Raw genomic sequence first — 12,993 nt, 5'->3', positions numbered from 1 at the left:
AAAGCTGGAAGTACTTGACATTAGGAATTTAAGTAGGCACATCCTGAAAAATCTAATTATCAAGGCAAAAGTTCAGAATAGAGATACCTTTTGTTTGATTCTCTTCAATCTAATTTTCCAGACGGTCTCTGTCTCTCAAATCCTATTAGTATTACTATGTGAGGTTTCCAGAACCTAATTACACTTTTATTCTTTCTTTTTTTTTAAACACACACACACACACACACACACACACACACACACACACACACACGCTCCCAAAATACTGTGTCCCTTAGTCTCTAACTAGAAAAGCTTGTATCTTGCCTTCTCTCCCAGAGTGTGACTCAAAAATCACATGCATTATGATGTTTAAACAATTTAAAAAAATAAGCTAAACAATAGCATTAAACAATGAGTCTGCCTGGGTTCGGTCCCCAGCTCCGAGAAAAAAAAAAAGAAAAAGAAAAAAAAAAAACCAATGAGCCCGATAGGCTAATTAAACATCTTTTATGAATTCTGATACCAATAACTTAGCAAAATATTTGGATTTTAGCCCAAAATATCACAATCTGTCAAGCTCTCTACCCACAGTTCCCAAGACACCTTCCAGAAATATACTTGCTAATTCTGTGGCACCTTAGTTTCTCTGGTCACCACAAGCCAGTTTTCCCTGTGAGAACTTTTCTGACAATTCCTGCTTAAAACCCAAATGGTCAGAAATATCATGAGGTTATTAAACAAGGGTATCACAAGGGACCAATGCTAGACACAGCCAGCAATCACAGGCCAGAGAAGGATTGGTAACATTTAAGGCAGCATGAGGAGCAACAAGAATCTCCATGATCTGGGGATTTATGAATCAGAGCAAATTGTACACAGCAAGCTAGATTTTCCAGAGGTACAGAGAAAGCAGCTGTGGCTATTTTGAATTGTAGCAATTGGGGCCAATCACCTAGGTATTAGAAGACCAGTCTCCTTCCATCAATTTTGTTGTTTTCTAAAGGAGATAGCTATTTAAAAAAAAGGCTGATTATCTTTAAGGCATGTTGTAAAGGCAGAATAACAACTGGAATGCATCTGGTCAACAAAACAGGAATTATTGGGACATTGCCCATCAGGCAGGAAAGGTAGATATTTGGGTTTATTCACACAAATCTATTTTTGATCTACTCCTCCACTAAGAGAATTGTAATAATTTAAAAAGTCGCTTTTGTGTCTGCAATAATAGGAGGAGGTATAGGGTGATACAGGAGTGAGCTGTGTACCTCCTTTGCAATCACAGGGTTTACAGTACAGGGCGGCCAAGAGCTATTTTGAATCAATGGGTTGATCAAGGCTGGCATGAATTCTTCTTACTATCAGCAGCAATGAACAGCACCTTCATTTTTTATCTTCTGCTGTGAAAGAAAAAAAAAGAGTGTATCTCAGGGAGATCTTTCCCCCTTGAATATCAATCCTGAGTAGTTGTCTGACATTCCTGGTTTCTATCAGTGCCTGCCACCTGCTGAGCCCTGCTGATGTATGTGAAAGCCTTTGTTTTGTTGAAGGAACATCCTGGACTTCCTGTTCTCTCTAGCGGGTAACTGACACCTGAACACTAGACCTTTACTAGTTTCAGTTTCTGTTTCCCTGCTGAGAATGTAAACTCATTTCTCCATTGTGCTTCCTCTCAGTGTTTGGGGTATACATACTGTGAACACAATAAAGGGTGTAGCATTTATTTTTTCTCAACATGAGTGACTTGAGTCTGTTTGTATCTTCTTAAATCTCACAGGATTATGCCCAGTTCTCAGTATCTTGACAATTCAGGTGTCCTCAAATAGTTGTTATAGGGGGATGAGATTCCTTAGGAGCATCCTTTGGGCCATCGACCTGCCCCTGTTTAGGTACCATACAGGCACACCGGTCCTCAGCCAAAAATAAGAACTGGGTCAGAGCCATTCCATTTAAAGATAAGAGGGTCCTTCCACATGGCTGTGCCGTAAATTTTATTTGTTTCTGGGTTCCTGAGGCAGTCAGCAGCAGATTTGCCATAAGCATCAAAATTTAAGAAATTAAGAACAAACAATAAATTATGAAGAATATCTTTGGGGATCCTTTCATGGGGTATAGATCACCTCATTATAACTTGAGGAGAGTTTTTTGAGAGTTCGATTAGCACATTCAACAATGCCCTGACCTTGAGAACTGTAAGTGATGCCAGTAGCATGTTTAATCTGCAGCCGATGGCAGAACACTTGAAAACTTTTTCCTGTATAACCAGGATCATAGTTTTAATTACCTTAGGCTTACCCATTAGTGAAAGGCAAGTTAGAACATGGGCAATAACACTTTTTCAGGTTTCTCCAGTGTATAGCCTGGCAAAAATAAAACTACTAAAGGTGTCTACTACCACATGAAAATATTATTGATTTTCAAATTCAGGTACATGGGTGACATCCATCTCTCAGAACTCCTTTGGGATCAGGCCCCTCGGGTTGACTCCCAAGTGAGAGCTAGACAACAGTGTGACACAAGCTGGGCACTCTTTAATAATTTCTGTGCCTCTTCTCAGGACCTCAGACCTGCACACATGTGAGTCCCACCATACCCGGGTGTTGTTGCATGCCCAGTTCATAGGCCCAGTGGAGCATGTCAGTCTCAGTGCAGCACTTTGTGTTTAGTCAAGTTCTATTGGTTGTCCTTCCTGTTTCCACCTCTGCCACCTCCCACGAATAGAGTGCCTCCACTCCAGTGGTGGTGGGTAATTATCTGTTTAGATGTACATCCATTGTTCACCTCTATTCCTCTGCAGGATCCCTTGCTCTGCTGCCAATTTGGATGATGTTCTGGCTCTCTTAGTGCTACTATGAAGACAAGGCAGTCTTTGGGAAGGAGGAGGGAATGCACAAAGGCTTGTTTTCATGTGCAGACAGAGGCCACACTTTCAGGAGTTTGTTGCCCTTCTTCTCTTTTCAGGCAACCCTTGCCCAGTCCATCCATACCCATGTTCCCACCAGTACAATCTTGGCTTCACTCGCACTCCTACCTAGTTGATGCTTCCAGTAGCACATGTTTTTCTCTAAGACTAAGCCATGCATTTGTAAATTCATACTGCTGGTATATTTTAACTCCTAATGTCTCATTAAATTAGTTTTGGTTCCTTTGGTTGCATGCTTCTCTCCTTATTTTGATAACTCCAGCAATTCCAGATCTAATACATGCCAAAGGTGCTGACCCATCCCCAACCCCCATAGTGGATGCCTGAATTTATAAGATCAAAAGCAAGTAGTTAGCACTCTCCTGGCTCTGACCAAGGGAGAAGGGCTCATGGCTTTTGTAAGTCTAGATAACCTGTAGCTGGTCACAATCCCCCACTCCAGTGGACAGAATTTCAAACATCTGCCTTATTAACTTTTGATAGTACTTACTATGTCTAACATGGTGACCACACGAGATGGGCAATTGGGGTTCAGTTGGAAAGAAGAAACATGATAAAGGGCTACCACATGCAAGGAAGAGAGCAGGCTTTCAAATTACCTACTCAAGACCAAGACATAGTAGGGTAACTGACAAAAGGTATCAATATAGGATAGTTTCAGGGTTCTGTAAATATAGGATATTTTCTGGGTCCCTATAGTTTGAATGTTATTGTAATTTAAATCTTTTAAATAGAATCCACTGTAGGGCAATTCTGGTGCCAGCATCTGCCATACTTCCAGTTCCTAAACATATATTAAAACTGCTACAGCTAAAAAGATTGTAATTGGATCTTGGAAGCAGGTAGACTGTGCACTTTGAGGTGATTTTCCACCTTTCCCCAAGGGACATTGAACACTACAGCATCATATAACTAGTTAGCATGCCAGAGTCTTGTTTATTATCAGAATTAACAAGACAAATCGCTCCACCAACTAAGAATGGCAGTGCACCAACCACAAAATCAAGAAAAGCTATCAACAAGTCAATGCTGTCTGTGTTCAGGCCGGGTGAAGCTTCCCATATTGAGTTGAACTAATCCACAGGCTCCACTCCTGGTGGTGTCCTTCCATCAATTCCTTTAAGTTTCAGCTTTGCCACCACACTGCACTCAGAAGCCAAAGACTTTGGATTCCTTGAAGCTGCCTGGTGGGACATGGAATAATACTGCCACATCTCCAGTAGAGATCATTTATGGTCGGAATTACTATGCTATCCGATTGTATTTGAACCACTGAATTTTGTTCTTTTTTATTGAAAACCTTCTTGGCAAAGTCTTTTTCTCTGGACCACTTGGTTTGCCCTGTTAAAATAATTTCATTGCTAGGGGCCCAATAAAAATGCCCCCGGTCATCCCACTTAATCATGGTCTTAGTTCACAAAACCAAGAAAATCGAACCGTGGCCGTATTCCTTTAATTTTAGCTGCAGTATCGGGTAGCTCAGGTCTGCTTTGAACACTAAATCTTTCAGAGTAAATGCTTCAGGTACCAAGGGACACAGCTAAATTTCTCCCCCAGACAGCAGGCAGATGTTTTTGCTTTGGCTATTAAAAGACGCAAGGATACAAGGGGAAGACACTGGACCATGCAACTCCTTCTGCACCTTCCTGCTAACCAGCCTTCCAAGGAGAAAGAGTGGAGGAATTATCTACCATCCTCATCTTATTCAACTCAGATGTAACATCAATAGCCACAAGCATCCCTGCCACAGGTAACTCCACCTCATGCAGTGGCGGGACAACCTGCTGCAAGAACATCATGCCACCAGGGACTGCTTCCTGAACCTGAGTGTGTTAACCTGACTGCTAATTATCAAGGAAATCAACCTCACCAATAATGACCCTTAGCCACTAATGACCTTTATAGCTAGAGAACTCAGAAATCTCCCTTTGCAGACAACCCCAAGACAGTCCTCTTCATCTACCATTACACTTGGCATGATTGTCAACAGCTTTAAAAGCTTCTCTTCACCACAGCAGCAAGAAAGAGATTCCAGTCACAGTCTAAACAAACCACACCAGTAGCAAAACACCTATCATTCCTGGCTTTCCCTTAACCTTCTTGCATGTATGCATTCCATAGCATGCAAGACAGTACCTTTGGAGGCCACAAGAGGACACTGGATTCCCTAAAATTGGGGTAAAGAGCACAATGTGGGTGCCAGGAGCTGAACCCCAATCTTCTGCCATAGTAGCCAGTGTTCTTAATGGGTGAATCACCACTCCAAATATCTTGTTTTGAAAAAAATACTTTATATCACTTAAATATATAATATTTTTATTAATATATCCTCCTTTTACTTTTGGTTGTTCGTTGAATGATAGTTATCCTTTTTATTCAGATTTTGTTCAACTATATGGTTGTAGTTCCAGTGACAGAGCGTTCTGTAGCATCTCCCCCTGTCTACTCTTTCCATATTTGCATATACTTACAAATCATAGACTGAAGCAACATAAGGTGCCATTTCTTTCTTCCCTCCTGGCCAGGTTAAGGGAGTTCTGTATGCTACCCAAGTATCTTGTCAGTATAATAACCTGCCTGCACTACAGCATATCAATCTTTGAAATTTGTAGACTCTTCCGAATTCTTCACTTCTCAATTGACCCAATTCTGTGTGCTTATAACTGGGAGACTCTATGATAATAACTGAAGGAAGATGAGTCATAACCACATCTGTGAAGTTGCTCATGATATTGAGAGTCCGCAGACCCTCCATTGGCTTACCTTAACTTGTAGTATGACTTCAGTTGTCCCTGGGGGTCACAAACTACTGTGAATGGGAGGAGGGGGACAGAGTGCAAAGACATCAGACATTGTAGCAGCCACAGTTGAGATCTAGCACTAGCAAGAAAGTAGAAGTTGAGTTACCATTGTCGAGAGGCATATGAAAACTTAGGGGACTGGCAAGATGGATCTTATAAGAACAGGCTCTTCCTTCCAAATCTGTCAATATGAATTAGATTCCCAGGACACATACAAAAGGTGGAAAGAGAGAAAAGACTCCTCCAATTTGTCCTCCAATTTATCTTTCTCATAAACAGACATACACACATTCAGGGAGGAGAGAGAGAGACAGAAAGAGACAGAGAAAGAGAGAGAGAGAGAGAGAGAGAGAGAGAGAGAGAGAGAGATAGAAAGATAGAACACTTCAAAAGGGAAGTGATGTTTTTGGTATTCTTGGAGCTTTGATGATGAGGGATGAAAGTTCATCAACGAGGAGAATGCATTTTTAAATTAATTAATTAACCAAGTAATTATTTAATTACATCCAAAATGCGGCTTCACAGTACCCCCTTGCAGAGTACAGTGAGGGGAATGCATTTTATTTTTATTTTTTCACTCTACCGAAACATGCTTATTCCACTGAGGAAACCTCTTAGATTCTGTTACTGATATGAAACTCAGAGCTTCAGACTATTCTAAATTAACAATATCAGTCACATCATTCTCTCCTGAATATATAAAAATTAAAATACCAATTAAAAATGAATATAGATTCTCTTTAAATCCTTCTTACAGATACAATCTCAGCATTATTTTTAACAGTGGTAATTTAAGAGATTTCCTTTTCTTGAAAGGTAAGTGACAATCTACCAGAGGGAACTAATAAGCTCCCTATAGGCTCATAGTGCAAATCAAAAGTCTAGGGACACAGCCACTGACATTTCTGAAAACAAAACCATATTCATAGAAGATTCACACAAAAAGCTTTACTAAACAGATGGCCACAGGACTCGAACAGCTGCTAATATTTCACTGGCAATAACAGCAATATTCTTCATGTATGCAGATGTAATTTGTAGCTATCTTAGGCTTTGTATTTTGGTTTTCCATTTTTGCTAATGACACAAACCTGATTCCAATTCCTGAAGTACTCATTATAGTCAAGGGCATATCCAACAGCAAACTTCTCTGGAATTTCAAATCCAACAACATCTGGTCTGTATCCAACAATTTCAGAAGTCCTTTTCACTAACAAGCTGGTAAACTTAATGATTTTGGGGCTGTATGCTTGACCAAGGAAAGCAAAGTTTGCATTTTTTACTGGGTCAATTATCTTTTCATCAATCAAGACATTCTTTCCAGTTGAAGTTGAGAGATTATCTCCACCAATATCTTTTATATCTCCCATCAACTAATCATTACAGAAGCTCTTCAGTCTGATAAATCTATGTCATAGGAATAGATCTATCACTATTTCTATTCAGTGCTGTTATATAATCCAGCAGATCATCAAAGAATTTAGAGCTTCCCATGAGCACAGAGGGCCACAAAATCATGGCCTCCCATCTCCTTCATGGTGTCCTGAGCAAGTCTGTCAGTCCTGTATATAATCAGTTCACGAGGAATAAGCACCTTTGCCAAATCTTTGGCATAATGTTTAGTTATACAAAATAAGTCTAGATCTTAACCTGATTCATCATCACTAATCATGATGCTGGGACTGCAGTTGGCCATGATGGAACTAGTCAGCCTGTGTGTGTGTGTGTGTGTGTGTGTGTGTGTGTGTGTGTGTGTGTGTTGGGAGGGGGTGGGTGGTCAATCTAAAAAGAAAGGTAGCAGATAAGTTTCTACCACTTGGGAAAGCAGTGAGGTAGGCCCAGTGGTCATCTGTGGAGGGTGGTGAGAAATGCATTTTAATCAGAGTGAAGAGCGTAGTATACTCAAAGGAGGCAGAGGCTTGTCCTATATGCTTTACAAGTTCCAGAGGGTTGTGGGAAGAAGAATCTGTGGTGTATTGACCTGAGAACTTTGAAGGAGAAGTACTGAGGACAGGACAAGGCACTTATCGTTTTAACCTAGAAATACACCTTGTAAAAAACATCTTATAACATCCAATCCCACTTCTGAATACAAAGTATTAGTTTAAATGTCTTCATTGAGAGCAATAAAGTAACTGTTTGTGTTTGTGTGTGTGTGTGTGTGTGTGTGTGTGTGTGTGTGTGTGTGTGTGTGAAATTAAGAAATTATGTTTAGGAATTAGATACAAGAAGACAAGTAGTATTTAGTAAGGGAGGGGAGCTCTGATCTTCCTCCCCACTTGTAGTGCAAGATTTTTAAAGAAATAGAAGTAAAAGGATAAATTATAAAAGACACCACTGGAACTGCAGTCCTGCACAGAGTCGTATGAGTGCTTACCAGACAGAAAGCCCCTGGGTGTACTATGTAGCCCCAAATGAGTAGACAAAGAAACTGTGGAAAAAGGTTTAGCAGGAAAGGGAAGCAAAGGAATACAGGGCAATGAGGTTTGGTAATCTTAAAAGGTGAATAGGGAGCTGGAATGTAACTCCCACGGAAGTACCATGCCCAAAGCATGCACTGTCTGCTTCTTAACATGGGAGAAAGAATGGGTTTTCTACTGCCTTTTATTCTGAGGAAAACTGGTTATTTTTTTTTTCTTTTTCTTTTTTGAGGAACACACTATAACTTTTTTTACTTTATCTAATACATACAATAAATCTGAACCAGGGTGAATGTTCAATAAACAGATAAGATATCACATACAGACATTATAAGGATTTTGTAAAAATAAGTATCTGTTTAGAATACAATGTTACAAAAGCCAGAATTGAATTCTAAAAAAAATAATAATAAAAGAAGGCTTAATGATTAAGGCAAAATTTATGAAGAATTTATATAAAGTTATTATAAGATCATATTTTTAATATCATTTAGGGAGAGAGGCACAAGAATTTAAAATAGACTAACATTTTTAGAGTATTACCCATAATAAATAAAATAAATTTGATACAATAGGACTCTATTTTTTCAACAAACTGGACTGTTAAAAAATATTTATGAGTTCCATTATAATTATGTACACATATATCCTGATATTTCAGACTTTAAGTACAGAAAATTAAGATGTCAGAGCATATGTAATGATTAGACCAAAGTAAAAGGTTAACATCTTTTCAGCATCTTTTGTTGTTTTTGAAACTCCCAACTTTAAAGAGCTAAGACTTGATTGTTATTTAAAAAGCTTTCCCCGTTGTAATTTTTTTTTTTACCCACACACAGTGGGCTGAGAATGGACTGTTCACATGACTGTTAGAAAGTAACAAGTGAAATAACACTGTTTTTCAGAATTGGAGTGCTGACCATGTCAACTGTGGATAGTGACTATCTTAACTATCCCCCTACACAAAACAACCAACTTAGCTATGGCTCTAATGCCAGCAATCAAGCCAATCCCAACTCATCTAAGACTCCCCCAGCTAGGAATTAAGTAATATATTTATACTCAACTTATTTATTTTTGAAATAATCAAGTATATTCTGATGAATGCAGATAGTTTCCTGCACATAAATAGCCTTCATTAAGCCACTAGATTTAAAACATACTCAAGACTGGAAATTATATCAACTACTGAGGCTGACTAATGTTAAGTAAAAGCCTAGGAGCACCCATAAAAAATCATCTAAATATTCATTTTGTGTGTTAGTGGAATGCTTCTTTATTCAATCCTTAGTAAATATAGATCACAATTATATAATTGTGCTCTCTCTCTCTCTCTCTCTCTCTCTCTCTCTCTCTCTCTCTGGAGAGCTCTGATTTTCTGGTACAGTGTGATTAAAATTCCTTCCCCTGCTGCCCTACATACACACTGTGAGCCTTGTGGTGGGCAAAGGAACCTCAGCAGTCTTTTTCACTCAGGTCAAATACAGATCACAGAACTACTGCTGGCAAGTTTTCATATAATATACATTTTTTCCTATGCTTAGGAGTAAATGGAAGACTTAGGAACTTTCAGACCACAAAGGATATGGCTTCATACTGTACAATTAAACAGATCACAATACGAAGGATATGTAAAATGGCACACTTCTGAGTTAATGACATGGAACATTATAAGCCTAATGCACAGCTAGTTAAACCTAAATAAACCCTTCTTTTTAAGCATGGGAATAAAGTTATGTGCTGTACGCCATGGTGCCTACAAGCCTTCACTTCACCTTCACTGTGTTATATGCCATTCTGACTTAAAAATTTAATATTTTGGATTAAACAAAGAGCAATACTTATAATAAAATCTCTATGTTTAGATGAAAGGCAAATAAATCATTTAGGTACAAGCACTTTTAACTAAATGCAGTTAAATGATCTTACACATAAATATTTACTGTTAAAATTGTATTTGCAAACACTCCCATGGAAACTTAAGAGAATTAGCATATATTTTATAAGTATATAACACTGCTAAATACTTGATTTGTAATAAAAGATAAAAGTTTTAAAGTTGCCCCCCTAGACACAAAGTTTAGAGCAGAAAAAGAAAACAGGTTAGGACCCAGAATTGTATGTTCCAAAAAGCCTCTCCCAGGGCTACAGAATGGATAATTACATTGGCCAGCTCAACAGCTTTCTCCCAGAAACTAGCTGACCATAAATCTTAGAGAACAATTTTGAAAAGCAGGAAACAACTTCTCCTAAGAACTAGCGGACCATGAAATTAAACAATCTGAGAAGTAAGATACAGCTTCTCCTAGGAAACAATCTTGGGAGAGTTCTTCCTTGTGATTTTTCACTGTTATTCTGACACCATCCCTGCCCCCTCAGGTTGTGGTTTATCCCTTTAAATACCTCTTCTCCCAGCCTCTAGGGGTCGAACCCCACTGCCCCTGCGTGGGATATGAGTCTCGACCCCAGTGCACTGGTTGCTATTGATAAATCTCATGTAATTACAACAAAGATGGTCTTGTGTGAGTTCTTGGGGGGTTGCGTCATCCCGAGACTTGAGTGAGGGTCTCCCCACTCCGGGAGTTTTCAGTAATTTTTAGCAACACAAAAAAAGGTAGACATTAACCAAGGCCACACCCTGTATATAAACAGTAGGTCAAGAGGGACTACCTTCCAATTCTGGGAAGAGCTTTTCTCACCGGCTACTCTTCATGATGAGCAGTGCGAATGGCTTCACAGCAGCAAGAACCAATCTAATATTTAATAATAATTAATAATAATAAATTTAGTGATAAAGGTTTAATAATAATATTAAACTTAGTAATAAAAGTAAGACACTAGGTAACTACATTTTTAAAAAAATTCATTATTACTTTACAGGGCCTTATGGGCTCAGGGGGATTCCTGGGTAGCTATGACTTCTCTTTTCCTATCCTTTGCTACTTTTTAAGATTTGTCTCATCTCACATTCCAGAATAGTCTCTTCTTGATTCTTTATTTAAGCCCAGTATTTCAAAATCTATCAGAACTGCAGTGGTATGCTATACTCTTAAGGCTTGACTTTTACTTGCATCACCCTAAAATGTCACGTATTTCAAGTACAATTTATGATGCTCATTTATTTTTAATATTGGCAATAAAATTTTGAATGCAAAGATTTTTAGAACAAGAAGCACCTTTGGCACATTTTAAAGTAAAATATTGAGCAGGGTATGTGGTATTCCCAGCAATTGGGAAGCTGAGGCAAGGGTTACCATAAACAATCCAGATTGAGCTACATAGCAAGCCAAGGCTATCCTGGGCTACACAGTCGGGCCCTGTCTCAGAAAATAACATAACTGTATTATGAAAATTAGTGTTGGCTGATTTTGAAACTCTAAACATTCATTAGCTAGGTAAACAAGCAAATCTTAACGAGTGACTACCATTTAACAGTCAGCTGACTTCAGAAGATGATGTTTTAACTTCCAGATGCCAATTTCTATCAAACTAACCTGATATAGCATCATCAGTTTAAAAGTATGAAAAAGAAAGAAGAAAAATTTAGAAATTACTAGCAGTTTTTTTAAAAGATAAGGCTAAATATGAGGGAATTGCAATTGTGAGAGCTGAAGAGGCACACCTTATATCTTGTTGTCACATAACACCAAGTAATTCAGAAAAGACAGATATGCTAATTCTGGTGGGATTTATGTAAAGAAGTTTTCTCCAAGCTATAAACATTCTAAACTATGCAAGTTCTCCACTGGGCGGGGATGATCTGCAGCTGGTTACCCCCTAGACTGAGTGTCTGAAACACACACAGCACCAGCAACAAGGCAGTTCCTGGAAGCAGTTGCCACTAAGGTTGAGTGCCTGGAGGCTGGGGCAGAGAGGCGACTGGCCCAGGCCCTTGGGCAGCTACCCGGGTCCACCGAGCTGGTTATCCCTAGCCAGCAGCATGTGCAGGCCGCTTATCTTCAGCATCTCAGTTACCACCATCTTGATCACATCGCTGCTTACATCCAGGAATTGCAGGTGAGGGAAACCTCTGCCTGGCACCCTCAGCAGAGACATCAAAGGAGTGTATAGAAGCAGCAGTCACAGCAGTGGTTCCTTGTACTAAGCGCATCTCCTACTCGAGCGCTTTGACGAATACTCTGATGCAGGACCAATTGAGTTCAGCCTCCCTGAGAGCGGCCTCCACCATCCTGCAGGACCCAGATAAGGAGCAGTGGTGGCTCACCCTGGAACCTGAAGTGAGTTCCACATCAGAATTGCAAGCTGGTCATTTCTGAGAGATAGGTTTAAGTCAGAGGCACTAAGATGTCCTCGGACCCCTTGAGACTCTGAGAATACCACTGTTGGGATGTCTAGAGTAAGTAGTTGCTTGGCAGGAACCAAGGCACAAGGCATCTGGGATGAAAACCATTGTAGTAACTGACCAGAAATGATATATTTCAGACTATAAATGACTGGACAACCTTTTCTGTATAGGATTCCATAGTAAATGCTGCCTGTTTTGGATGCCAGAGGGTCTGGGCTGCACTTCCTATGCAGTAATGTGAAAGCAGGGTAATTACCTACGAATGAATTTGGCAGCATTATTCTGATATGTTTTTTACTTTGCAAAAGAAATGGACTAAAGTTGTGTTTCAGTGGTACTTGATTAAGCCTGGGACAAAATCATGAGAAAAAGAGTATGAGACATGAGTACTAGGATTAAAAGCTTATGGCACCATAACTAGCTCTATTTTCTGGTACAAAGGGAGGTGCTAGAAGCTGTGGGCCAGTGATGTGAACATCAGTGTCTGAGTGAATGTGGACACTGAGAAGATGGACTGTGTGTGTGTGCTACAGTGAGCTCTCTCATTCCAGCCAGAAATGAGTA

The 12,993-nt window shown here is 39.5% G+C and overlaps 2 pseudogenes; both read right to left on the bottom strand.

Moving 5' to 3' along the window:
* Window positions 1-6,749: 6,749 nt before the first annotated feature.
* On the bottom strand, window positions 6,750-7,408 carry Hprt1-ps3 (hypoxanthine phosphoribosyltransferase 1, pseudogene 3; annotated as a pseudogene).
* Window positions 7,409-11,701: 4,293 nt separating this feature from the next.
* On the bottom strand, window positions 11,702-12,312 carry Lrrc58-ps1 (leucine rich repeat containing 58, pseudogene 1; annotated as a pseudogene).
* Window positions 12,313-12,993: the final 681 nt, after the last annotated feature.

Source organism: Rattus norvegicus, chromosome Y (assembly GCF_021556685.1).
Source record: "Rattus norvegicus strain SHRSP/BbbUtx chromosome Y, alternate assembly SHRSP_T2T, whole genome shotgun sequence".
Taxonomy (NCBI): Eukaryota; Metazoa; Chordata; class Mammalia; order Rodentia; family Muridae; genus Rattus; species Rattus norvegicus.
This window is presented reverse-complemented; position numbering and strand designations above follow the sequence as displayed.